This window comes from Prionailurus bengalensis, chromosome B3, assembly GCF_016509475.1.
Source record: "Prionailurus bengalensis isolate Pbe53 chromosome B3, Fcat_Pben_1.1_paternal_pri, whole genome shotgun sequence".
In the NCBI taxonomy this organism is placed as follows: domain Eukaryota; kingdom Metazoa; phylum Chordata; class Mammalia; order Carnivora; family Felidae; genus Prionailurus; species Prionailurus bengalensis.
Window position 1 is genome coordinate 75725545 of NC_057355.1, and position 27979 is coordinate 75753523.

Genomic DNA, 27979 nt, shown 5'->3' on the forward strand with positions numbered 1-27979 from the left:
ATGCCCCTCTTGCTTTAGCTCACATCTCTATTGTACCAAAATCTTGATGACTTTCCCAGACCCACATCCTGCAGAAGTGCTCTTAATTTCTCCATTCAACTCTGCCCTCTCTGTTCTCTGATGCCCCCCTGGCAGCTCTCCTCTTATGTCTTGTATTAGAATAATCTGTGTACTAGCACTGGCTCCTCTTCTAGATGGTCTTACTCTTCTTTCTATCTCTAGTGACATATTACACTGGGATCTGCCCTTAGTGCACACTTTTCCCCCATTACATTTAATAGGCAGTGAGAGTTAGATGGGACATTTGAGTCAATCTGATGTAATCTCATCAAATCCAGCCTCTGATTTCTACTCCATGCCTTTCTTTATCATTACTTTTAGGTGGTGCTTCACCTTCTTGGAATACTACAAATGACTGGAATTCACTGCTTTTCACACCTGAGTGTCAAAGGCCTTAAGAATAAGAAATCAATGACCACCCTTTTGTCTCCTCAGTGCACTGACTAGAGAAGAGGTCACCACCGTGTTAGGAGAGTCACCTTACACAAACTTGATCTGAGACACTGGTTGGATATAGTGATGAGGAACTATTTTGTGAGAAGCACTTCAAAGTACCGGCAGAATCTAATGGGAAAAGCTGAATCCTGGATGAAATCACTGGGTTGTTGGGCCAAACTTAAGGCCACTTACTTTTGGACTTCTTACGAAGTCCAGGTTTTTGGTTTAATCGAAAGTGAACGTTTCTAATTGATATATGTAGCTCTTGAAACTTCTTAAACCCCTTTCCTTGCTCTGAACCTAAGAGCACAACACATTTGAGAATTCTCCCCCAGCGGGAGCAGGTGGAGGGGAGCTCCAGCAGCGAGGGGAAGGGAGGAAGAAGGGCAGACCGGGGAAATGTGGTGATTTCTTTGTAAGTTGAGGATTGTCTACAAAGTTCTCCTAAAAAGAAGATGTTGAAATCACATACTGGTTCAAGAAGGTTTCACCTGAATGGAATGTAAAGTTAAATACCCAGGTACTGAGTGGAATACCAGTGTGGGTAATCACTCACAGGTTTATTCTTCAGTATCTCTTATTTTCAGACATTTTTCACAGCTGCTTTTTGGAGGAACAGTTGGGTCATTTGCTCATGGTTACTGGGTTTTATTCTCAGAATAACTTACCCTAGTTTTGAGTAGCTGCCTTCATTCGCCAGTTCCTACAGACTCCTGCCTTCCTAAAAATGTTTCTGACACTTCTGTGTTTGTTCAAATGAATGTTTTCATCACAGCCATGGGAATGGACGTCCGAATATAATGAATTTTGACGACTTGTTTATGAGAGCGAGGTCTTAAGGCCAGATGATGTCAGTTATCAGATGTCAGAGCCAGCATGATAAAGATATGATCTGGGAGACAGTGTTGAAGGTCAGAGAGTCCCCCGTCAAAGGAGGAAACGGAACAGAAGCAGAAAAGGAAGTCTGTTGTAAAAATCCATGGCCAGCTGTGCAAGTGTAACACCTGGATTCACATTCAATAGAAGTGACCCGGGGCCAGCCTCTCAAATGGAAGGTGAGCAGCTTGGCCTTTGCCAGCTTACTGCATGACTGGGGAGAATGCTCTATTATGCCTATCCTTGGAGTAGGACTAAAATAAAAGGGCTTTTTTTTGGAAATTTTTAATGATTTCAAAAATTCCTTTGAGATAATAACCCTCATTTAAATTTTTTCTATATTCTTTGAAGTGCTTACCTACTTTATTATATCGCTAGTAGATATGCCTAGAACACGATGCTGACTAATGATGGGCAGGTATCTTCCTCTTCATTTTGTACCCACCAAGAGGTGAAGTGAGGGCATCCTTTGGTGCAGATTAGTAGCAGAGATGGGAATGCAGTAGGTTCCTGGAATATATAGGTTGGGTCCCCAGCCCTCAAATGTAGTGGCTGAAGAACACTGCTCCCTCCCTAATGCTGTGTGTGTGGGAATTTATTTCCTGCAAAGGAAATGTGGAGCAGTGCTAGGGAAGAAACCATAAAAACCCATTTTGTCTTTTCTCTTCAGCCCCTCCACCTTCCCTGTAATGGTTGCATGTTCTTGAACCAGAGATATTTAAAAATCAATCCTATTACCTGACTGCCTGGTGGTATGGGACATCCAACGTTAAGAAAAATTCCATGAAAGAGAATGGTGGCCTTATAGGGCTTTTTATTGATTTTCAATGGGTTTAGCTGTTATCCCCAGGCTTTCAGACAACATTATCTTTTCGTATTGAAAACCGAGTGTGCTTTTGTTTGAAGCTGAACTTGCCTAGTGCGTGGAAACTACTAGCGTCAGTCTTGCTCTGTCAGCTTGGAGACATTACTGTGAGATCACACTTTGGGGCACTTCGGATGCCTTTAAGGACCAAAGGAAGCCGGGACCAACGGAAGTGGAAGAAAATAAGAACAGAGACAAATGATAAATAGAACAATGGCTCACTAACATGTAAATAAAGGAGTGGACTCAGAGAGGCCAGCTGAACACTAAGACGCCCCTCTCTCCACAACCAACTGTTCTCTCCGTGCTCAAGGAAGATAATAAACCTGTGTGAGTGCTCCTCAGCTACCAGCTTCGGGAAGGAAAAACGACAATTGTCTGGCTTCAAAACAGCTCCACTCTGAGACACTCTTTGAAGAAGTGAACAAGAAAAAGGAAAGAATTTCTCTGCTAACTGGAGAGAATGATAAACCACAGACATCTGGGGGTGCTGATAGTCCTGAATGAGCACCTGCAGGATGGCAGGGCTGAAACCAGCGTCCGTGGAGAACAGCGCAGCCCGAGGAGCGCTGGGCTGCAAGAAGGGGCTCTGCAGGGGCGCCTGGGTGGCGCAGTCAGTTAAGCGTCCGACTTCAGCCAGGTCACGATCTCGCGGTCCGGGAGTTCGAGCCCCACGTCAGGCTCTGGGCTGATGGCTCAGAGCCTGGAGCCAGTTTCCGATTCTGTGTCTCCCTCTCTCTCTGCCCCTCCCCCGTTCATGCTCTGTCTCTCTCTGTCCCAAAAATAAATTAACGTTGAAAAAAAAAAATTAAAAAAAAAAAAAAAAAGAAGGGGCTCTGCAGCGCTTGAAGGATTCTCCCCTCACTGCGCTCCCCTGACAGCCTCTCCCCGCCCTGGGAGGATCTGAGAAAGTGATTTCATCAAGGGCCAGATCCTGATGAGACGTGGGGGGCCATTTAAGTGAAAAATACTTGCACTTCTGGAAATTCGTGGAATATTTAGGGAGAGGAGGCCCCTGTATAAAAAAACCAAGACCTTCTGCTCTTTACAGAAGTGAGGACTTGGAGCATTGAGATTGGGGTTATTTTTGTACACGGAACCCTATTCTACCCCTTATGCAGCCTGAATCTCAAGACAGAGTAGCCCTTCCAGCACAAACTTTACTTTGTTTTTCCCTGCAGATAGCCCTGGATGCCTATTTTAACTGTATTGTACCTTCTATAAAAATATTAAAGGGAAGTATTTATCTACTATTCCACCTTCCACCCTAAGACCTGAGAACATTCTGTTGTGTATGTAGCACTGAAGTGTCCCCAAAACTAAGATCCTACCTTTTTTGCCCCTGTTGAACATCTCTACTTGGTTGTACTGTTGTCACTTTAAATTAGGTGTGTCCAACATGGACCCCACTTACCTGCTTTTCTTCTCAAACTGGCTTCCTTTCCTGGCTCCCGTGTCATGGTTAATGATCTGATTATTCTGTCAGGCTCCAGTCTCGGAAGTTCTGTATCAGCACATAATTATGGAGTGTCTGATAGGTGCAGATCACTGGGTTAAAATGTGTGGAGGTTACAGAGTTGTGCAGACACGCTGGATTTCAAAGTTATGATGACATTGGGCAGGCACGTCTCAGTAGCATGACTAGCTCCCAAACCATTTGCAGTGCAGATGTGGATGGAAAGGATGCTGTGTGCACCACCCAGGTCCTCCTTAAGGAACAAGCCATTTGTTCTCCCAGGTAGCTGGTATGTTGGCTGCAGGTGGCTCCCTCCTGAGTCCCTCTCGGAGCCTCACAGAAGGGAGGTGCCTTGCCCAAGGGCACCCAGCCCACCCAGCAACTGGCCAATTAGAGGGTCCAAACACCTGACCCCCCCACCCCACCCCCCAGGCTCAGTTTGAACACCTTTGCAGAGCCACCCTAGCTCCAGAATCTCCCTGAGATTCTGCTCAACTTCTCCAAACCCTCTGCTCATCTCGGCTGCCCTCGTTCCTACACCGGTGTTGTTGATGGGAAACTCCGCAAGGAAACAACTGTACCCTGAGAGGTTTTTTTCCTCCAGGGAATTAAGTTTAAGGCTGTGGTCATGTCTCATCCTCCCCCCAACTACCCCACTACCCAATATTATGTTAAAACTGGTTAAAATTATTTCAATTTAAACAGATTAAAACTTCCTGAGGCCCCCCCTAGCAGACAGTGGGCATTACCACTGTCTTGCCCCTTTACTCCTTTTCTCCTGGATTGAGAACTCAGAGGGTTTTTTTTTTTTTTTAGTCTAAACAAGAGTTTCACTTTCAAATGCAGATTTCCCCTCACACCCCAAGTTGTTGCTTGCTACCACTCCTGTGCTGTCGGATTCTGCTGCTCTGTCTCTCCAGGTGACTCAACCTAATACAGTGGAATTTGTGGGAAAGTAGGTCTAGTGCTGGCTGGGGTGTGCATGGTCCACGGGTGACTTGACTCTCTCAGCCAGAGTGCTCATCACTGGGTCCCCTAGGCTGGAGTTCTTTGTGTCAATGCCATTCAGTCATACCCAGAGATACTCCTCTGAAGCCCAGGGACCCAGAGGCTCTGAACATGCCAAGCTGAACCCCATTCCTACCCCAGGCCAGTCAAAATGGATTTTTAAAATTTTTTTAAAAGTTTTATTTATTTATTTTGAGAAAGACAGAGAAAGCGTGAGTGGGGAAGGGGCAGAGAGAGAGAGAGAGAGAGAGAGAGAATCCCAAGCAGACCCTGTACTGCCTGTGCAGAGCCTGATGAGGGGCTCAGACTCAGGAAACCACAAGATCATGAACTGAGCCAAAAGCAAGAGGCAGATGCTTAACTGACTGAGTCACCCAGGCGCCCCCTGGATAGTTTGTTTGTTTGTGTTTGACATCACATTAAATTTTTAAGTTTATATACTATTATTTATATTAGTTTAAAAGAAGGTTGATATATTTATGATGAAATATCTAAGAACATGGAATAAATGTCTATTTGTTTGAGTCTACTGTGTCCTTTAGGAGTCTTTAAACATTTTTCTCATATAGGTTTTAAATATATTTTGCTTAGCATATGCCTAAATATTTCATTTTAATTCTACTGTATTTTGCCATGTAAATTGGGTTGTCTCTTCCATTATTTTTTATTTTGTCTCTTTCATTTTGGTCCCTTTAAAAAATTTTTGTAATGTTTATTTATTTATTTATTAAATAGAGAATCACATATGTATGGTTTAATCACTATATAGCATAAGAACTTTTTATTTTATTTTATATTATTTAAAAATTTTTTTTAATGTTTATTTTTGAGAGAGAGAGAGAGCGCAAGAGAGACAGCGCAGTGGGGGAGGGGCAGAGAGAGAGGGAGACACGGAATCCTAAGCAGGCCCCAGGCTCTGAGCTGTCAGCATAGAGCCTGATGTGGGGCTTGAACTCGGAGCTGTGAGATCATGACCTGAGCTGAAGTCGGACGCTTAACTGACAGAGCCACCCAGGTGTCCTGTTTTTTTTTTTTTTTTTAATTTACATCCAAATTAGTTAGCATATAGTGCAAGAATGATTTCAGCAGTAGATTCCTTAATGCCCCTTACCCATTTAGCCCATCCCCCCTCCCACAAGCCCTTCAGTAACCCTCTGTTTGTTCTCCACATTTAAGAGTCTCTTATGTTTTGTCCCCCTCCCTGTTTTTATATTATTTATGTTTCTCTTCCCTTATGTTCATCTGTTTTGTCTCTTAAAGTCCTCATATGAGTGAAGTCATATGATATTTGTCTTTCTCTGACTGACTGATTTTGCTTAGCATAATACCCTCGTTTCATCCACGTAGTTGCAAATGGCAAGATTTCATTCTTTTTGATTGCCAAGTAATGCTTCATTGTATATATATATACCACGTCTTCTTTATCCATTCATCCATTGATGGACATTTGGGCTGCATCAGCTTGCATTCCCAATTGCTTATTTTTGAGAGAGAGAGAGAGTGAGTGTGTGAGCGGGAAAGGGACAGAGAGAGAGACACAGAATCCGAAGCAGACTCCAGGCTCTGACCTAACAGCACAGAGCCTAATGCAGGGCTCGAACTTGTAAACCAGGAGATCATGACCTGAGCCGAGGTTGGATGCTTAACTGACTGAGCCACACAGGCGCGCGCCATTTTGGTTTCTAACTGGTAGTTGTTTGGATATGTTATATTGATTCTTTTCTATTTGGCTTTTAAAAAACTCATATGTGTCCCATATTATCTCCTCTTTTCTCCACCTGTTCAAATCCTACCAGTGTGCAAAGACATATATCTAGTCAAACATTCTTCATGTGAAATACTTTTCCTACTTGAATAAAATATTTTCTCATCTCCAACCTGCATTGAGCTATATTTGTACCTTTTTTATGGGTACCTAGTATATTCTAACTGGTATGATAATTATTTATATATTTGTCTTAATGTCTTATTTTTCATCATCTCTTAAAGAGAGCAACTTACTTGTTATTTGAACCTATTTTTCTCTGTCGTGTTCTTTCCTTCCATGTGGTTGAGAGTTAAATAACAGTTAAGAAATTGAATTAATTCACAAAGAGAAGTTATAACAAAACCAGAAATGTAGTTTCCTAGATGGGTACTGTGCTTGTTTATTCATTCAATGAAAGTTCAGTGAGCATCTATTGTGAGCCAAGCACTGTTCTGTTAGATGACAAAATCTGAAACCTTTTCTTGGTAATATGTATTTTTTCCCTTGAAAATCAAAATTCATTGAGTTGGTTTTGGTCATAGATGACAGAGTATGAAGTGTTCCAAAAAAAATTAAGACTATTTAGAAGAACAATTAGGTTGCATCAAAAATGGTAAATTCGAAACCTCATGAGAAAACATACCAGTTAGTTATAATAAAGTCAAATCGGTAGGTTTTATCTTCCCATTGATATCCATTGTGTGTGTATACACACACACACACACACACACACACACACAATTTAATTATATACAAATCAGAATTTAATTATATACATACATATGTGTGTGTATGTGTATATATATATATATATATATATATATATATATATATATTTAATTGTTTAGGTTTGTAAAAAACTCAATCTTTCAGAAGTTTGAGTTGAGGAAGGGTTTAAGATGCTGTATAGATCTGTAGCATTCTCTTTACCAACACACTTTGCTTTGCTCGTGGTGTCCAGTGAGTTATACTGGACATTTATCAGTTGATTTTTAATTTTTCATTATTCACTATATTTTACTGAACTCTGCACTATCCCTTTGGTACCATATGGATTTATCCTGCTTTGGGGAATTCCCTATCTCCAAACTTTAGTGTTAGAAATTGTGTTCCTAATTTTCTTCTTTTTCTTATATGTTTATAATGATTGAGTTTGCAATGTTTTACTGATCAGAAGATGCTTTCATTTCATATATAGAGCAATCAAACCTTTATTTCAGTGTTAAGATGACTCAAAAGTCATCTTTACTATTTTGATAATGAATTGATATTGAAGTTGAGATTGAGAATCTTTACATAAAAGAGAAATATCTCTTTTGTAATAAAATGCCTTTTAGTATTGTGAAGATCCTAAAAATCAATTTAAAGTATGTAATATTCTATTCTCTTTCTATTCTTTTAGTAGCTAATTTATTCTCTTCAGAGAGTTTATTATTTAATATATTTTCCACAAAGGTCATTGTTAGAAAGTTTGTTTACTTCATCGGTAAATAAAAATATTAAAAGGTCTGAACAAAGAAACTAATATTTTCATCTAGAACTAAAGTGACAAATGGCTCCAACTACACCCACTGGAAGCAGGTATTACTCTGGTGACTCACCAAATTCAAGATCAGGTTTTAAAGGAGAGGATAAGTGTTTCTTAAGGTATGGTCCATGGATCAGAATTTCTCGACATGAGGACGAAGAAATATGCAGATATACACTACAAGTGATTCCATGTGCACTAAAGTGTTGGAATCACTGAACTGTGATTAGTCAAACTCAAGCCGATGATCACTGAGTATTGCTTTCTCAACTGTTACTACGTAAGAACTGGTAAAAGAAATTATTCTCTTCTCATTCATCGAAGCAAGGACTATTAAAATACAGGGACCTTCGAGATCATCTAGTCTGGTATTGTATGGGCGATGCCATCAAAGTTCACAGAGCTCAATGACCTTGTCCAAGGTTCACATGTCAGAGTGGAAGATAGAGAAGTGGGTTTAGCAGGGAGTAATTGGCATCCTCAGTGCATGATGAGAGCTGTAATTAGTTGCGGTTCTGCCACCAAATGGCTCCTAGACCATTGATTTTATATTATTTTGTCCCGCCTCTCTTTTGTCTATACTTCCTTAACACAGAATTGAGCAACTAAGTGAATAGTCTGTCATATGCTAGTGACTAATGATGTGTATATCACAGGCTTGGGCTTTAATTATTTCTCCTTCCTGGCAATCCATTAACTTGTTACTTTCTCTCAGGGATACCAGAGGGGTATGTTGTGTATAGAGAAAATAGTGTGTAATTTGGAGTCAGAGGACCTGAGTTTAAGTTCTGGTTAGCAGTCAGTGAATGTAACAAGCTGCTGCCGCCATTGTTTTTGTTTGTTATTGCTAATAACAACTGAATGCATGACCTTGGGAGTCTCTAGATTTTAATTCCTCATCCATTAAAAAAAATTCTGCTCCTAGATTTACTATAAGAATCCTTAAAAAAAATGGAATGCTTAGAAAAGCTCAAATCACTCTATGAGTTGTACTGGCATTATTATTTTAATTATTTCTAAAAGTAATAGATATACTATGGCAACTGTTTTTAAGAATAAATCATTGATTTTGTGGGGTTTTTTTTTTCCTGAAAAGGATTTGTGGTGGCTTCAAAGAGCATAACAAAATAGAAATCGAGAAATATCAGGGCCAAACTAAAAAGGAGACTGTAAAGGTTAGCGGAGTGTAGCTTTGTTCGTAGAATAGCACATTCAGACGTATAAAGGCACTGCTTCCATCATACCCTTCAATGTTCCTTCAAACAGCTGCCACCGGAGGGGATGTCCGTCCTACAGCACTTTTAAAAACTGCTTTTCAGATGCTGAAATGAGGGCACTTGATTACAACTGGGGAGAACTGTACTACACACCCAGATTGAGGGGTCTCCTGGCTTTGGTTTGTCCTTCATGCCCTTTCGCGTCTCCAGATGGAGGCACAGTGTTAGATGATATTCTAACGAACCTGCAACCAAAATCACATTTTCAGAAGTCTTTCAGAGATAAGGAAAATACATGAGGAATATCTGTTTGAAAAATCTGCTAGGGGATGCGCAGCGGGGAGCGTATAAACACAACCTTGTGAACATTTACATAAATTAGAGGTTAGTGAAAGGGAACTAGGGGTGGGGGCGGTTGGTTCACGCTGAGCTCACTTCTTCAAATGGGACATTCTATCAATGCAGTGACAGCCAATTAAAAATAGATGGAACAAGAATACCTTGTCTTTAGCCCAAGATAGACTGAATTTCTAGGATATATACTTACAGCTCATCAAAGCTCAGCCTTCCCTCTTCTAGCTGAGGAAATGAAAATAGATAGTGTGAGGTTTAGGCAGAAGCAAGATAATAACTTGAGATGGAAATGAGGTAAGGCTGATGGTAAGAGCTACTTTGAAAATGAAGTGGGAGCTGATTGACTACTAGGTAAAGAGGAAGAGGGGAGTTCTATGGACTGAGTGTGTCCCCCCAAATTCACATGTTGAAATCCTCACCCGTAAGGTGATGGTATTAGGAGGTGGCGCCTTCAGGAGGTGATTGGGTCATGAAGGTAGGAACCTTCATGAATTGGATTAGTGCCCTTATAAATGAGATTCTGGAGAGTTCTTTTGCCCCTTCTGCCATGTAAAGACACAGTGAGAAGACAGTTGTCTGTGAACTAGGAATCCAGCTCTTACCAGGCACTGAATCTCTTGGTGCCTTGATCTTTATCTTCCCAGCCTCCGGAGCTGTAGAAGTAAATGTTTGTCATTTAAGCCACCCAGCCTGTGATATCTTTGCTAGAGCAGTCCTAGTGGATTATGACAGGGAAAGAATGAGGAATGAGAGGAAAGGCCTGGGATTTAGGACGGATTAAATGAAGAAAGAGGTTCAGTGTCTTTACTGGAGGTGGGCACAGACCTGGATTTGAAGCTTTCATTCTGCTTCCCGCCTTGGTTTGACAGTCTGTAGTTAAATACTTGGGAGGGTGGTCTTTTGGGTTCTGCATTTCTGATCTATAGGTGGAAAATCTCCCATGAACCTTAATGTGGGGATCATTGATCATGTTGGTAATTAATGCGACCAAATAATGGATTTGGATACCATCCTTAACAGAAGGGGGAAAAAATGGAGAGTGGAAGAAAGTGGGATGAAGAGAAAACATAAGAATGAGTGGAGAGAGAGCACCTCACCTGATACGCCCTTGTGCTGTAGGGCAACAGTTCTTAAACTGCCCGTGTGATTCAGTTTGTCTGCAGAGACCTTAGAATTTGCATTTCTAACAAGTTTCCAGATGATGTTGATGTAGCTGCTCTGGGGACCACACTTTGATATTCACTGCTCTCAGGGTTTAAATTTACCCTGTTGATGGGAAAAAAGACTGCTATGACTTTCTGGTGTAGGCTCCAACTTTTTTCAGTTTGTTGACTACATTGAAAATGATTTTTAGACCATTATCAAAGGCATTAAACTACAAGTTGAGAGTCTAAAACACAAACAGAGAGGATTAGTGTTGTTAGACAGGTACTCTGAGACTCTGAGTGATCATTAGAATGGGTAACCGGGCTGCTATCTTCAGGGCTGTGCATCATAATCAGTAAGATTATGGGCAGCATCATACAAGTGACTTCTAATGGTGGCATCTAATAGAGTGGTATGTGTGAGAGATAAAAAACTGTGACATGAATTCCACAATGACTTTCCACATTCTTTTGTATGAAGCCTCAGAGCCTCCTGTCAAAATTGTAAACACCATCTTCCCACTCTGGTATAGCAGTAGAATTAGTTATGAATGCCTTCAGCTGCAAGAAATAGAAATCCTGACCAACAGTGGATTAATAAAAAGACATCTGTTTTTATCTCACAACAAGAAGTCTGGAAGTAGGTGGCTGCTGGGGTTGGTCCAGTGGCTCACTGATGTCAGAGTTGCTTTCTTTATAATTTTCTGGACCTCTTTCTTGTGGTAACATCCTCTTTCAATGGAGGAAGGAGAGAGGAGGTGCCATCATCCATGGCTGATTCTTTTATTAAGAAAGAAAACCCTTTCTAGATTCCAGAAGACTTGTGTTTACATTTTTATAGTCCTGAACAGTGCCAGTGTGTAGCAGTTAACTCCTTTGGCCTTTAGAGGGGAGGTGGGCAAAGTAAAATGATAATAGGGACTATGCTGGTTACCATATGGATAAATGGACTCGAATCTCCTTTTCACACTGAGAAATTCACCTTCTTCTAGCTCACTCACCAGAGACAGCCTTACTGTCTATCTCTCCAGAAAAGACTTTACTACTGCCCATTCAAGCTCTTGCCGCATGAGTTGGCAGGTGACCCTAGAGACCATTCTTTTTTGCAGGGCACCCAGATGCGAGTTGGAAGTGGCCTGGAAAAACATGGTTATTTATGTTCGTCCTCCACACTGCATTGCAGCCTCCCATGTGCCTTGAGGACCATGACTTAATGGGTTTCTCCTAGAAGCAGTTGTTGTCAAGGCAACATGAAGTCTTTATCTGTGTTCAAACATTCTTTTTTTCCTACAGAGGGACTACCATGACATGTGAGTAAACCTCATCAAATTCCTTTGATTTGTTTCTTTTCAAGTTAGTTTCACCCTTGGCAGGACACACATGATGGTCATGATTTTCTCCAGTGGCAGTTTGAAAGTGTTCATGGATCACTCCACCAGTGGCTGCAAGAACAGGTCATTACAGCCTGACCTCGGCCGTGCTGTGCATTGCCAGATGGGCGCTGGGCAGAAAGCTCAGTGGTTTTCCAGTGCTTCTCATCCGTATCTCTGTTGCATGCATCAGGTAAACTGATTTTGGAAATGCCAGAGGCTCCACAGATGACACAGCCTTGTGGTAGAAGAACAAGGCTATGTTCACTAGTGCACAATTTCATACTAAGTCATAGGGGCATCTCCTCCCTTTGCATCAGAGAATCAACACTCATGCTATCTTAAGACTCCTCCACATAGAGTTTTCATCACGTGGCCTCTGTCTTCCAGAGACAGTACATTCACAACAGCTTGGGTGTATTTAGAGAAGATTCCTGAGTTGGGGGAGGTTAGTCGCTTTATACATTATGCTTATGTGTTATGGCAAGAGAACCAGAGCAATAGCAGAATTTACCAACTGGAAGCCCTTGGTCTTAGATACATGTTCTGGAAGTAATTTTGTTCAGAAAATATTTATTTTGAAACTTCATTTTCTATTACGCTGGTCTAGAACATATGAGCTGTAGTGAAAAACAGAAGCAATTTTTTTTCAAAGAACTTATAGTCTAGATGGGGAGGTGGGAAGCTATATTGACCATAAATGAACTTCATTGTGATACTAGACAACAAATTAAATAACATCACAAGGCAGCATGCAACTAATTAGCACTGCCACGATGTACCATGACTTTGGAAGGGAGAGACATCCATTTGGGCCAGGAAATGAGAGGAAGTTACCAAAAGAGGATAGAACTTGGAGGATGAGTGGCTAAAGAGGGTATACTATATGGGAGGAGTAGCATGGGCAATGGTTTATCAGTGTGGAGATGCAGAGACTGTTTTGGCAAGAAAAGATATCCTCATCTTATTCCTGAACTTTGGGGGAAAGCATCCAGTCTTTCACCTTTAAGTATCATGTTAACTGTGGGGTTTTGTCAATGCCCTTTATCACTTTGAAGAAATTCATTTCTATTCCTTCTTATTCCTAGTTTATGGAGCATGCTTTTGTTTGCATTCGTCAACTGCTTTTTCCCCATTGAGATGACCATATGGTTTGTGTTCTTTACTGTATGAATATGGTGAATTATAGTGTTTGATTTTCATATGCTACACCAACCTTACATTCGTGGATAAATCCTGCTTGGTTATGGTATGCAAGCCTTTTTATATGTTGCTGGATTCAGTTTGCTTGCATTTTGTTGAGGGTTTTTGCACCTATGTTCGTAAGAGATGTTCATCTGTTGTTTCTTTTCTTGGGGAGTCTGCCTGATTTTGGTATCCCAGTAATATTGACCTCACAGAATGAGTTGGAAAGTGTTCCCTTGTCTTCTGTTTTTGGAAGAATTGGTGTTAATTTTTCTTTAAACACCTGGTAGAATTCACCAGTGAAGTCATCTGAGCCTGGTATTATCTTTGTGGGAGATTTAAAAATTACTTTTGTATCTCTTTAGTTGTTGTACATCTATTAAGATTACTATTCCTTGAGATAATTTTGGTAGTTAGTGTTTTCTGGAAATTTACTCATTTCATCTAAGTTATCTAATTTATTGCCATACATTGTTCACATTAATCCCTTATAATCTTTTTTTGTTTGTTTTTGTAAGGTTGATAACAATGGTCTTTCATTCCTGATTTTATAATTTGAGTCTTCTTTCTTTTTTGTTAGTCTAACCAAAGATTTGTTGGCCTTTTCAAAGAACAGATGGTTACTTTCATCATTTTTTTGGTATTGCTTTTTGATTCTCTATTTTATTTATTTCTTCTCTATATTTATTATTTACTTTAATAATTTCTCATTATCTTTATTATTTCTTTCCCTCAGTTTGTTTCCAGTTTCGTTTGCTCTACTTTTTACCAGTTTCCTTAAGGTGGATGTTAGGTTATTGGTTGGAAATATATCTTTATTAATATAGTCATCAGTAGCTATAAAGTTCTTTCTAAGCACTGCTTTAACTGTGTCCCATAAATTTTGCCCTGTTGTGTTTTTGTTTTTATTTGTCTCAAGGTACTGTTTTTATTTCTCCTGTGACCTTTTCTGACCCATTGGTAATTTCACAGTGTGTTGTTTGATTTCCACACATTTGTAAACTTTCCAAATTTCCTTCTGTTATTGAGTTCTAACTTCATTCCATTGTAGTTAGAAAATAGACTTTGTATGATTTTAATCCTCTAGATTGATTGAGGCTTGTTATGGCTTAGCATATGGGGTCTGCTCTTGAATGTTCCACATGCACTAGAGAAGAATATTATTCTGCTTTTATTGGGTGAGTGTTCTATACATGTATCTGTTAGTTCTGTCCATCCTTGATTGGAAGGTAGGTAGAGAATGGTCCTGGTTTTCTCGGCTACACATTGTCTACAGAGAACTTCCATCATACTGCTCTGGAGTCTGGAATTGGCGGAGATGTGAATAAGTCATGGCTCAGATGCCTCAGGCTCTTGATGTTCTTACTGAGATTTAGTAGCTTTCCTTGAATAGATGTTTTCCATTTGCCGTATACCCTTAGGACAATTTCCAGAGATTAAATTTTTAGCAGCTGAATAGTTGGGTCACTGGAGAGAGGGTCCACACTCCTTATACCATCACTTTCAAAAAGAAGTTGATCTCCTTGATATACATGTTTTAAACTCTAATAGTCTGTTTCTGGTCTTTTACATTGAGTAAGGAAATTGGAGCGATATCAGTGAAAACACAGCTAGTGGGTTCATTTTCTCAAGGTTGGTGAGAAAAATCAGTTTCCAAAGACATTGTTTAAACAAAACAAGTTAATAACTTCTTTTAACAAGTATAGTTTCTGATAACAAACATTCATAGTCTTTTTTTTTTAAACATTTATTTATTATTGAGAGACACAGAGACAGAGCATGAGCAGAGGAGGAGCCGAGAGACAGGGAGACACAGAATCCAAAGCAGGCTCCAGGGGAGGAGCTGTCAGCACAGAGCCCGATGCGGGGCTTGAACCCACAAACTGAGAGATCATGACCTGAGCCGAAGTTAGATGCTTAACCGACTGAGCCACCCAGGTACCCTAGAAATGTTCAGTCTTAAGGTTATTAGCCAACAGTTCCTGTAACTGCTAAAAGAAATATTTCAATTTTTTTCCTTTTAGTAAATAGATGTAGACAAAATCAATTTTATGGTTACAAGATTTGGAACAAGCATAACTTTCATTTAAATTTTGTAGCAATTAATATGCAAACAACACTAACACTCCCTTTTATTTTTCATTCATTTCAACAAAGGTAATTTGTAATCCACTTCTTTTTTAAAAAATATTTTTATTTATTTTTGAGACAGAGAGAGAGAGAGAGAAAGAGAGAGCATGAGCAGGGGAAGGGCAGAGAGAGAGGGAGGCAGCATCTGAAGCAGGCTCCAGACTCTGAGCTGTCAGCACAGAGCCCAACGTGGGACTCAAACTCACAGACTGTGAGATCATGACCTGAGCTGAAGTCGGATGCTTAACCGACTTAGCCACCCAGGCATCCCTGTAATCCACTTCTTTACCTTCTCAAAAACACTTACTTCAATCGTTCTTTGCTTAAATTTTCCATTAGTTGCTATTGAAACGTAGGGCCTCTGAATAAAAAATTTGAAGTTCGAGAGTTTATTTTTGAGCTGGTTTTAGAGTAGGTGAATGACACTGATGAAAGTAATACATTTAAATATAGTCCTTGGAGCAATTTCGTATTCAGAGATCAGTTTCATTAAATATGATGACACACTGAAGCTTCCACACTCCCCTGCTGCATGAGATTTCCCAAAGAGTTGCAACCCAGTTTCCCAAAGAGTTGGTCCCAGTTGCAACCAATAGATGTGTTCCAGCCAACAGCCAAGCAGTGTCTGGACCAACTGGGACATGGCAATGACTGGTCCTCATAATCTGGCAGTGGTAATGTTATTTAATATGTCATAACTGTGAACTCATGTGGGCTCGATGGATGACTATGATCAGGGAGTGAGACGGATGTGCTCAACCTTTATTGTTTGGAGAGAGCTCCCAGGGCTGTTTCCACGTAGTATCCTTCCCGATGCCAAGTTTATGTCTTTTATTATATCTGCGCTCTAGACTGACGCCTATCCCCTAACACTCCTGCTCCTATAAGATTCTTCTCATTCATCAGGCCGGCCAAACTGAAGAGAGTTAGATTGTAAGGTTATGGGCAACTTTTCGGCCACTGCAGAAAGAAAGAGCAGGGTCATGTGTCAAGGTTACACATTAACAGCACAGCTGTGTCACGTTCGCTCTCTGATGAGCAGAGTCTCTAATGAAGCAGAGGTGGGGTTTTGGAACAATAGCGTAATCCTTGGGTAAAGATCTGGCAACTCCATTTCATTGTTGATGGCACAGCCTGTGCAGCTTCCATAAATACTACAACTGTTGGCCCTGTACGTAAAGGAGGTGGAGTGACATTGGATGACGCCACTTCTGTCTTAGTTCTCTTGCGGCTTCACGTGTAACTATAGCGTATTCAGAGTTGCAGAGGAAGCCTACCTTCCCTGCACTTATCAGCATCCTTTGCCTAATTATCTGATGACTATTAATAGACACGGGTCTTAGGCACCTGGGTGGCTCAGTCGATTGAGCTCCCGACTCTTGGTTTTGGCTCAGGTTATGATCTCACGGTTCGTGGGTTCAAGCCCTGCGTGGGGCTCTGTGCTGACAGTGTGGAGCCTACTTGGGGTTCTTTCTTCCCCTCTCTGGCCCTCCCCTACTTGTACCCTCTCTCTGTCTCTCTCTCAAAATAAATAAATAAACTTAAAAAAAAAACAGAAAAAGATTTTAAATAGACACAGGTCTTGAAGTCTATTTGCCTTTGCTGAGACTCTCTGCCCCCGGTGACCTCAATCCACATTTCTGGGGTGGTTTCATGTCATTTGCTTTTACAGAACCTCATTGCTTCTCTTCTCTGATATCCAGAAGGTCATTGGCATTTCTACCTCTTTCCTTAAAGTCATAAACTGATAGGCTGGTACATCCAATTTTCACTTAAGTGTAAAAGGTCTGGGGTAGTGCAGCCTTGGGTCTTAGAATCAGTCAGCCTGCGCCCTTTAACTTCCCTGACTCAGAGTGCACCTGGCACTTTCCCAGAGAGTGGGGATCAGGCGGGCACATCTTTATTTTCCCGCTTTGTTCAGGTACATGAATCCTTGTGTCTGTCATTACTAAAGCCTTGACTGCCATGTCTGCCAGCACGTATAGCAGGTGTTCATGCAAATAGAATGACTGGAGCCCTATCTGTCTCTCTTGGAGACCAGGCCCTCTACCCTAGATTTTTGTTAAATTAAAACATGAAATGTGCTACGTATCAGACTAAAGGTTATTCCTGTTTAGGGAGGTTCAGAGGTTACCTTTAACTGGACGAATGAGGCCAAATTTCACAGAGCAACATTAATTTGTATCTTGAGTGATCAGTAGGATTTTGACACTATGAGATGCAGTAAAAATAATTTTAGGGGGAAGACTAGTACCAACAACAAGGAATGGAGAAAAGTGTGGAGTTGGGGAGTGAAAGCGGCCTGTTTTGTTTAGCCAAGTTGGATTGAGTTCAGGATGCTAAGGAATTGGAATTAATTATGAAGAGTAATTAGGGGATTTGAAGGAGATGTGATAAATAGTAGGGTCTTTCTGATGCCATACAGCTTTTTCTTCTCAGGCTATAGTTCTCTACTGTATCTCTTTCAGAGCTTTGATTCCTTCTTTGAATTTCCATTTTTTTTTTTTACATTCATTATTGCCTATGTTACTTGGGGCAACTGTAAACGACTGAAAATTGTTCTGGAGCTTGGGTTTGTCAGCCCTTGTCTGAGGTCTGGACTATCACTTTCAGATGCCCAGATTTTCCTGGGTTATGTTAGTCGATTCGATTTGTTGGCCCAGTGAAAGCCCTGTACTAGATTGCAGCCCACACGCATGCACACACACACACACACACACACACACACACACATGCGCATACTCACACAATACATACCCTCATGCACACACACATACACACATGGACACATACACACACACATCCACATCCACACACGTGCACATGCTTACATAATACACACACAAACACACACACACACACATATTTCACATATTCTTTAGTTTTGCCTGTTTTAAACTTTCATTGGAATCATAACTGATGTACTTTCCTGAGACCTGCAACTTCTACTCAAATTTTTGAGGTTCCTTCATCTCCTGGTTATTGCTGTGTTTGTTTTCATTGCTTTATGATTTTCCTTTGTACCATGGTTGATCCATTTTATTATTTCTACTTAAGGATTTTGAAAAATACTGAAATTCGGGGCGCCCGGGTGGCACAGTCGGTTAAGCGTCCGACTTCAGCCAGGTCACGATCTCCCGGTCCGGGAGTTCGAGCCCCGCATCGGGCTCTGGGCTGATGGCTCAGAGCCTGGAGCCTGTTTCCAATTCTGTGTCTCCCTCTCTCTCTGCCCCTCCCCCGTTCATGCTCTGTCTCTCTCTGTCCCAAAAATAAATAAACGTTGAAAAAAAAATTAAAAAAAAAAAAAAGAAAAATGCTGAAATTCATATTTATGAACAAGTCTTCTGATACATATATGTAAGAAGTGCTCTAAGGTCTATTTCCAGGAGTGTAGTTATTGGATAAAGGGGATGCACATGCCATTTTTTAAAAGATTTTATTTTTAAGTAATCTCTACACCCAATGTGGGGCTCGAACTCCCCATCCTGAGATCAAGAGTTGCATGCTCTTCTGATGGGCCAGACAGGTGCCCCTGTCATAATTGGTTTGTAAGTAGTTGTCATTGGATGAGAGTAGTTGTTGTTCTGTGTCCTGTTGCTCAGTGTTTTAATCTCTGCCAAACAGGTGGGTGTGAAATTGTATATTGGTCTATAGCTTTATCTGGTATTTTCCCCCAATTACCAATGAGCTTGGGGATCTTTTGTTTAGGGGTTGTTCTTGTTTTCTCTTCCAATCAGCAAGAGAGATGTATTAAAATATCCCCGTTTGATGGTTGAATTTTCTATTTCTCCTGTTGTCAAGTTTTGCTTCATAAATTTTAAGGTCACTTTATTAGATATATACAAAGATAACATTGTTGTAAATGCTGGTGATTTAAAACTTTTGTCAATATATCTCTAGTACTTTAAAATTTTCTTCTTTATTTTGCCTGATATTGTTTCACTAGCTTTTATTTTACTGTATTTTATTTTATTATTTTTTTCTTGGTACTTTTAACTTTGAATTTTTCTGTATGCTTCTATTTTAGATTACACATATACATGTACATATACACACATATAACTTTAATGCCCGTTTTTATAATTTTTGTCTTTTACCTGTAGAACTTAGTCTATTGACATTTAATGTAATACGGATTTCTGTGTAAAATACAACATGAATCCCTAATTTACAAAATTCTATTGTTAGAATTTACCCTCCAGGACAATCGAAGGTCCATAAAATACTGTAACCCAATTTATTCCCCTTTCAATTATGTGCTATTATATATTTAAATTCTATATTGAAAGGCACCTAGCAGGCTTTTTAATTAGTGCTTTATACAATATTCATCTAGATGTGCCTTCATATTGAATGTTATCTTTGCTCTTCATTACTTCTTGCAAGTTATGTTTTATGTGAGATAGTTTACCATCTGTCTGAAGTATGCATCCTTTAAAATTTTCTTCAGTGAGGATTTACAGAAGCAAACTCAGTTTTTATACATCTTGAAATGTACTTATTTTGCCTTCAAAACTGAAGGGTTTTATCACTGCTTATGGAAGTCAAGATTGGTAGCTGTTTGCTTGTTTTGTTTTCTAGCATGTTGAACATATTTGGTTTCTAGGTTCCATAGTTGCTATGAAAAAGTCAAAATGATATATCTCATCTCCTTGACTGATTTTAAGATCTCTTAATCATTGGTGTCCTCAATTATGGAGATTTATATATTTATTTATATTAAGATATGTTTATTTTCTTTATCATATTTGGTATTTGTTGGATTTCCTGGATCTGGTGTTAGGAGACTTTAAAAAAATTAAAAATTCTCACCTATTATCTGCTTCAATATTAAATTCCTCCTTTTATTTTGTTCTATTTTCTGGAAATTTCATTAGATGCATGTTAGGTTTTTAAAATCTTTTCTGTTTCCTTAATTTTTTTTACTATGATTTTTTTTTTTGAAAAAAAAATTCTTTTTTTTCACCTTTTTAAAGGTAGAATGATACTACCACCTATGGAGGAACTATAATATATTTAGGAAATAAACTACTGGTAATTTCTAATTTCTTGTTTTATAAACCACAGCAACATTAAAAATTTTTTTTAATGTTTATTTATTTTTGAGAGAGAGAGAGAAAGAGTGCAAGCTGGAGAAGGGGCAGAGAGAGAGGGAGACACAGAATCTGAAGCAGGCTCCAGGCTCTGAGCTGTCAGCATAGAGCCCGACACGGGAGTTGAACCCACGAACTGTGAGATCATGACCTGAAGTGAAGTCAGATGCTCAACCAACTGAGCCACCCAGGCGCCCCCACAGCAACATTTTTTAATAGTTTTCCAGCAACTCCTCTTAGTGTAAATCCCTTAGTGTGCTGTTGCTCTTGCATAGTTAAAACGTTGTTACATACTCCCAAACTGACCCTTAGAAGGCAGTACAAATTCCACTCTCCTCCAGAAGGCATCTGAGTGTCCCTTTGTCTACTGCCTCTTTGAGATCTTATTTTCATTTTTGCTAGGTGATGGGTAAAGAATAACCCTGTATGGCTGTTTTAAATTCATAGATCTCAGGTGAGGAGGAGACGGGATACCTTTTCTTACATGCTTTGGTTCTTTGTATTTTTCCTTTGGTGAGTGGCCTTTGCATATTTTTTGCCTGTCTCTCTGTGTGGGTGTGTACGTATGTGTGGGTTTTCACGTATATTGTACATGTCTTCAGTTCATCTTGTAACCTGTGTGTAGTTAATATACAGGAATTTATAGCTCCCCCCCCTTTTTTTCTTTTTAAAGTTTATTTATTTTTGAGAGAGAGAGAGAGAGAGAGAGAGCGAGCGAGCGATCATAAGCAGAGGAGGGGCAGAGAGAGAGGGAGACACAGAATCTGAAGCAGGCTCCAGGCTCTGAGCTGTCAGAACAGAGTCTGTTGTGGGGCTTGAACCCACAGACCATGAGATTGTGACCTGAGCCAAAGTCAGACACTTAACCGACTGAGCCACCCAGGCGCCCACATTCTTTCCCCTTTTTTAAATTGAGATATGATTGACATAGTGTATTAGTTTTGGGTATATAACATAATGATTCAGTGAATGTTCATTTCTTTGTCCTTCATGCCATGTTCCGAATAATTTGGATTCAGCCTTCAGTTCATTATTTTTCTAGTTGTGCCTAGTGTGCTGTTTAATCTGTCCTTTGGGTTTTAATATTAATTATTGTAACTTCTAGGAATTCTGTTATAATTTTCATATATATTTTGCCATTCCTTATAATTTCCTTGCTCCTACCCTCAACTTTCCCTCTTATTTCTGTATGTATATTATAAGAGGTATTTAATATTCTGTGCAGACTATTAGTATTGCGATAATTTCAAAACCTCAAATTCTTTGTAGACCTGAACCTGACATTTGTTATTTTTTGTTTTCATCTATAGTGTTGTTTCCTTGCATGTTTTGTGATTTTTGACTCAATCTCCTAATATTCCTTTGAATTTTATGTGTAGGAATATTTTTGAAGTCTCCAGAGATAATTGTGTTTACTCCTATAAGTTCCCTTAGGTAACCAGAAGCAGTTTGAGTTCTCAATTAAGGTTTTATAGATCACACAGGTTGCATGGTTTTAGCTTGCAAACTTGTATAAAGTCGGAATTGTGGTTACAGGTTCTCGGGGGAACTTTTTCTCCCCTGTTTTCCAGCGCCATTGTACTTTTATGCCTGTGCTATTTCTTTTTCATCCTTACACTAGGGATAAAACTCATTGCAGTTCCAGTTTTATGAAGGAGGATCTCTTATAAGATTCCTTAGCTCGCACTTGCTCTAGGCTTTACCTTTATCTCCCCAGACTTACACAGACTGCAAAGTAGAACACAGCTCCAGACTTCAGTGGAAACCCTCTTGCAATGCCAGCGTAGGCATTCACTTACCTCTCTGCTTTCTTTACTTCAACTTTATTTTAGTCTTCTGCAAATCCCTTTTTTGTTGCTACCGTTAACTTATTTTTGGAAACCAAAAGACAAAGAAGCACGTGGCTTCCATCGGAAAACTGGGCTTATCCATCTGTCTTTTAGGTGGCACTAACTCAAACCCAAATCTGGAGTTATTTTGGACTTAATTTTGAATTCCTAACTAATTTGTCTTAATGGGACTTTTTCTGTGCATAAAGCACTGAAATTCAAACGTTTGATTCTTCCTCCCCATCCACTTAGAGAGAAAATCACTCCAAAAAGCAGTGCAGCACTTTTGTCTCTTTGACACAAGGCTTTGAAAATCCCTTATAAATAATCCCTGAGGTTTGTCAGACTCATTCATAAAATTAACTGAGAAAATTCTTCATAAGTATAGGAGGAATAAGAGATGATTTAACTAAGCTATTAAAAACACTTCTATGGAATTAAATCCAATATGGTCTTCTCAGAACTAATTTTGAAAGGTAATTACAGACCAAATATTCAGTGAGGTTGGGGATTGGTTTCTTGCCACTGGGAATACAGGATTTTTCTCCAAGTGACATTTATATAAATAAATTTTGGAAATACCATCTCCACTAAATCTTACTGTGCCTTCTATCGATACAGTTGAAAGAAGCAGAAAGTAAATGAAACATTTCAGATACATCAAGTGACCCTGGGAAGAAAAAAAAAGCTGAATTATTTAAGAGGAAGTGTCTCTTATCATCACCCATTGCCACCCAGTATTTTGTCCGAGAACCTCTTTCTATCTCTACTCCTACTTATTAAGTACTCCTTAAAATTTTTAGCTTTGCCTTTGGGCAAGGGCAAACTTTCACTCTTTGATGAATCATTCAAATGATATGTTTGAGACGATGTTTTCGTTGACACTTGAAGGAAGCAGTTCACTGTATGTTTCCTTCAGAGTAGGTGGCAATTATGAAAATAATCTTCAACTTCCCACCTTCACATCAGTGACCCCACTAACTCCGGATCACAATGGTAGGAGGGCAGCATTTGTTGTATACTAATGCCATTAATTTCTGATTGATGAATGACAGCAGGACATAGCCATGTTGGCGTCAACACCAAGTAAACACACAATCCTTGGGTTTAGGAACAGGTGGAATGAAGCAAGATTCTGCCTTTGGTTCTGTCTTTGTACTACCTGAACTGCAGGCTGGTTGGCATGCAGTTAGGGATGTGCAATGATTTAATAAATTTTGAGAACAGAGGTGCTTTTCAATTTTAAAAAGAAATCCTTTGTTAGCAAAAACTGTTATACATTTAATTAAAAGTGTGCAATTCCCTAAATGATTATTAAAAAGGAACAGAATCTGGTGACTATGATTTAGCTCGGTGTTATAGTTCGTTCCATATTCCCTCATACCACCATGGCCCAGAGACCCCAGCTTAGTTTTTGAGATATACCATAAGTAATGACTTTCAGCAGAACCAAGAGAGCCTTAACATTCCCCTCAGCTTAATTAAACTTTAGACACCTTCTCCCTGACCTCCCTTTTCCTAGAACAGTCACTTTGGAAAACTTGTAATTGTAAATTCTTCCTCTGCCCCTTAAAAAAAGACTTTTTGCCCGTTTTACAACCCAGGACAAGTGCATATATTCAAATGATGTAAGATATAGGCTTCCATGGTCTCTTAACTTGTTCTGAACCCACGCTGGCAGTTTTATTTTTCAAGTATCTTCTAGATTTTCTCAACAGAGTTATTCACCTTTTTTTTTTTTTTTTTTTTTTTTTTTTTTTTTTTTTGCTATGCTTACATACTCATGTTTTCCCTTCCTTTGAACTTCCTCTTCCCTATATCCAATCCTGTCAAAATTCTACCCGAGCTCAGGACCTGGATGCATGCCATAATCACCGTTATAAACACCCACATGGATAGCAATTTTTTTTCTGTCTCTCTTTTTTTTTAATAGTACGCACATTGTGCTTATCCTGATCTAATTTGTGTTGTGGTTATTCTGGTACGTGTCATAGACTCTCCATTAACTTATAAAATCCTTGAAGGTAGGTTTGTGCCTAATGTGTATTTGTACTTTCCCGATTTCCTAACATTGATTTTATACATAATAGAAAACATTTAAAAAAATATGTGTTAGGTAAGTGAACTAAAAACACTTTAGTGAATGCAAAGTGATGCTCTTGACCCCTCCCCATCCCAGGCAAAGCTGCATGATAGGCAGTGCCTTAAATTCATGCCTCACAGGCCTCTCTTCAATTTTACGTGTGAGTTCTCAGGGAGATCGAACTGCTGATTCTCATTCTTGCTAACCAGAGTTGTAGACACAATCAATCGAATCCCATTCCTACTTCAGGGAAACATGAATAAAGTTGGCACACAGCAGAAAGTGTCTTGGTTGAAAATAAATGACACTGGGGCCCCACCCTATGTTAGTCTATCTCAAGTCAAACTTCTGCCTGACTCAAACAAGAAACTAGTGTTATAACTTGTGTGAGGTAGTGTGCGGCCACACCCCAGCAGACTCTAAGCGTAGGGTGGGTGATGGCCCAGTGAGGCCAAAGAAAAGACAATCAAGACAGAGGTTTTTTGGGGTAACTTACACACAGAGGGGTCGAGGAGCAGCTGACTGGACAAATCATCCGCTGCTGGGATCTACGTGCAGCAAGTTTTATATCATAGCAGTTTAATCTAGCAACCATCAGTGGCCCTTCCCCTCCTTACACAGCCAGCGTTTCCAAGGGGATCAAGTCCTGCTACCTGGATACTCCTTGTTACAATGGAGACACTCTGGATTGGCCACCCCACAGCCCCTGACCTTGAACACGGAACAACACATTCTCCTGCACATTCTGCTTGATGGGAGTATAGAGGGAGGGCAGGATTTTCAAGATAGTGATTAACAAGGGCATTCGGGGTGTGTCTGCACAAACTAGCTATCCTGTGTGTACCATACAGGTAGCAAATCTGAAATCTTCAACTCCTTCAGCGCATGGACGGTAAAGAAAGTGAGGGTATTTATATTCATTGGTTGGATTCCTGATTTAAAGGCCTCAAAGGAAGCAGAGAAAAGAACCAGTGTCCTAGAGGTCTCAGCTGAAGCTCTGGATGAGTGGCACACTTTCATAGTTGCCTACCTGGTATCCATCATCCATCCTCCCTTCTTCCTTGGTTACAGAAGCCCACTTGTTCAGGATGGCAATGTAGCTAGTTCAGTGCTTATTACCCCAATCTCCCTTGCTAGAAGATGCAGTTCTGACCAATGAAAAACAAGCAGAAGTCTTCTGGGTAAGGCTTCCAGGAAAGTTCCTAGACTAAAAGGAGACAGACAGGTGAAACATGCCGTTAGCCCTTTCTCCTCCTTCTGGTCTGGAATTTAGTATAATACTCGAATTCCTAGAAGTGTAACACCGTTGGGAAGCATAAGGAAGAAAGACACATAGTAAGGATGATGGAGTGGAAAGACAGAAGGATGCTGGGTCCTGGGTGGCACCCGTCTTGTTTGGATTTTGTATGTGTGTGTAAAAATGAACCCCATTTGTTAGCGCTTGTGCAGTTGGGATTCTGTAATGTGTAGACGAATGTAAACTTGACAAGTGCACTGGACATGCCTAGAAAACATGTGAATGAATCAACTCTCTGGGCAGATCTGGCCCCTAAATGTCTTCTGCCATCTTTTATATTCTCCCAGTTTAGTTGTCCGTTACCTGAATGCAGAGGAACCAACGGGTGACTTCAACGAAACACCAAAGGATACTGGAAACCTAAGACAGAAGAAGAAAGAATCTCTCAGCCACACAGAAAAAGGTTATATGCCAAACATCTGATCATGAGCCAGCCATGAACTTTTATTAGGTTAAAGCATTGAGATGAGGGATGATTTATTAGGATAACTAGCATTAATAACTCCAACTAAAACACAACTCGAAGGTCTGAGATACTTCTTGTACCAATTAGAATGTTTTAGACTACAAGCAACAGAAAACTCCAAATCTAATTCACTTAAACCAGGATATTAAGTATTTAACAAACCAAGAATAGGACAGTGTCAGCATTGGCTCATTTAATGGATAAATTACGTCATTAGACTCCAGGTTTTTTTCTGTCTTTCTGCTCTGCCATCCTCAGCATTTCGGATTTGTCTTCAGGCATGTTCCCCTCCTAACTTCCCCTCTAATGCTTCCAAGGTCCTAACCAGGAATGACCACATCTAGAAGAACTCGTTTTCTCATGTGGGTCTTCTTAAGACTGAAGAAGGCTTTCCCAGATGCCTGATAGCAGACATCTTCTCATGTTTTATTGAACACAAGTGCCTCATCTGCTCATGCCTAAACCAATTGCTGGCAAGGAGAACAGGATCTCTGTGATTGGCTTACACCAATCAGCATTTGCCTCCCAGGGCTACACCTGGTATCAGCCTTCCCTAAAGCACAGGTTTGCTCAGAGAAGGGTAGGTCTCTGTACAAGATGGGAGAGTCCTATTAAGTAAAAGGGGATAGGATTAGATGTGGGTCCCATCCAGCAATGTCTGCTGTATTTCTCATGAGAGAGCTCATCCTGAGAAGAGGGCCCCAGGTACAGTGAGATTAATCCAGCGACAAAGCTTTGATCATTGGGAGAGATTCAAGATCTCAAGTATAATGCAGTGATAAAGGACTATGTTCTTGGCCCCTCTCCTGGATGATTATTTGCTTCTCAAAGAGAGTGAGAACTTTATGTAAAAAATGAATACTCAGTCTCGTCCTGCCTTTTTCCCTAGCAGCTTTCACCTGTCTGTGCCTCAGGACTACAAGCAATAGTTTGTTGCTTTTCTTCTCCCCTGGTCACTGATGGCTGCTGCTTCCTGCCGCTGGCATTCCTTGGAGTTGTTTTCTCAGTCCTCCTACCCTGCCCCCAGCTTCTCGTGGCCCCAGGCACCTGTAGCTCAGTTGGGCTCTCTCCCTCCCTCAGCTGCAGGTGTAGCTGCTACATACTTCCTAAATACTAGAGTGATTTGGAGAGGTTTCCCTCAGTTCTTCAACTCTTCCCTCTTTTTCCCCTAGCCTGGAGACAGCCTGGAACCTACAACCAGAGTATGTCCAATGGCGAGCAAGCGAGAGGAACAGGAAGACACCATCGGTAGGGGTACGAAGAAATCATAGTCTAGTCTTGCTCACAAGAGTTCCATATTAGGATTGGAGGACACATCTACTAGTAAGAGCATTTGTTTGCTGGACATTATGGTCTATGAATATATTTCCCTTTGGGACTTCAAAAATGAATTACGTGGATGGAAGAGGAGAGTTTTGGTAAAGTAGTCCTACCTTACTTCTGGTTTCACTTTCTGTGGTTTCAGGTACCTGTGGTCAACTGTCATCTAGAAGCAGATGGTCCTTTTTTTTTTTTTAACCTATCGCTGAAGGTCAACAGTAGCCTAATGCTAGTCACAGTGCCTACATCATTGACCTCACTTCGCGTTACCATGAAGGCATTGTATCATCTCACATCATCACAAAGAAGAAGGGTGAGTACAGTACAATAAGATATTTTGAGAGACCACATTCACATAACTTTTTAAGTATACATTGTTTTAATTGTTCTATTTCATTATTGCTATCCCTTACTGTGCCTAATTTGTAAGTAAATTTAAAAAAAAACCATAGGATGTATCATATAGGGTTCGGTACTGTTCACAGTTTCAGGTACCCACTGGGGTTCATGGC

At 40.1% G+C, this 27979-nt stretch overlaps 1 pseudogene; it reads left to right on the plus strand.

The window, feature by feature from the left end:
• The window catches only part of LOC122468079, a 107112-nt pseudogene extending 79694 nt beyond the window's left edge, over positions 1 to 27418 (plus strand).
• Positions 27419 to 27979: the final 561 nt, after the last annotated feature.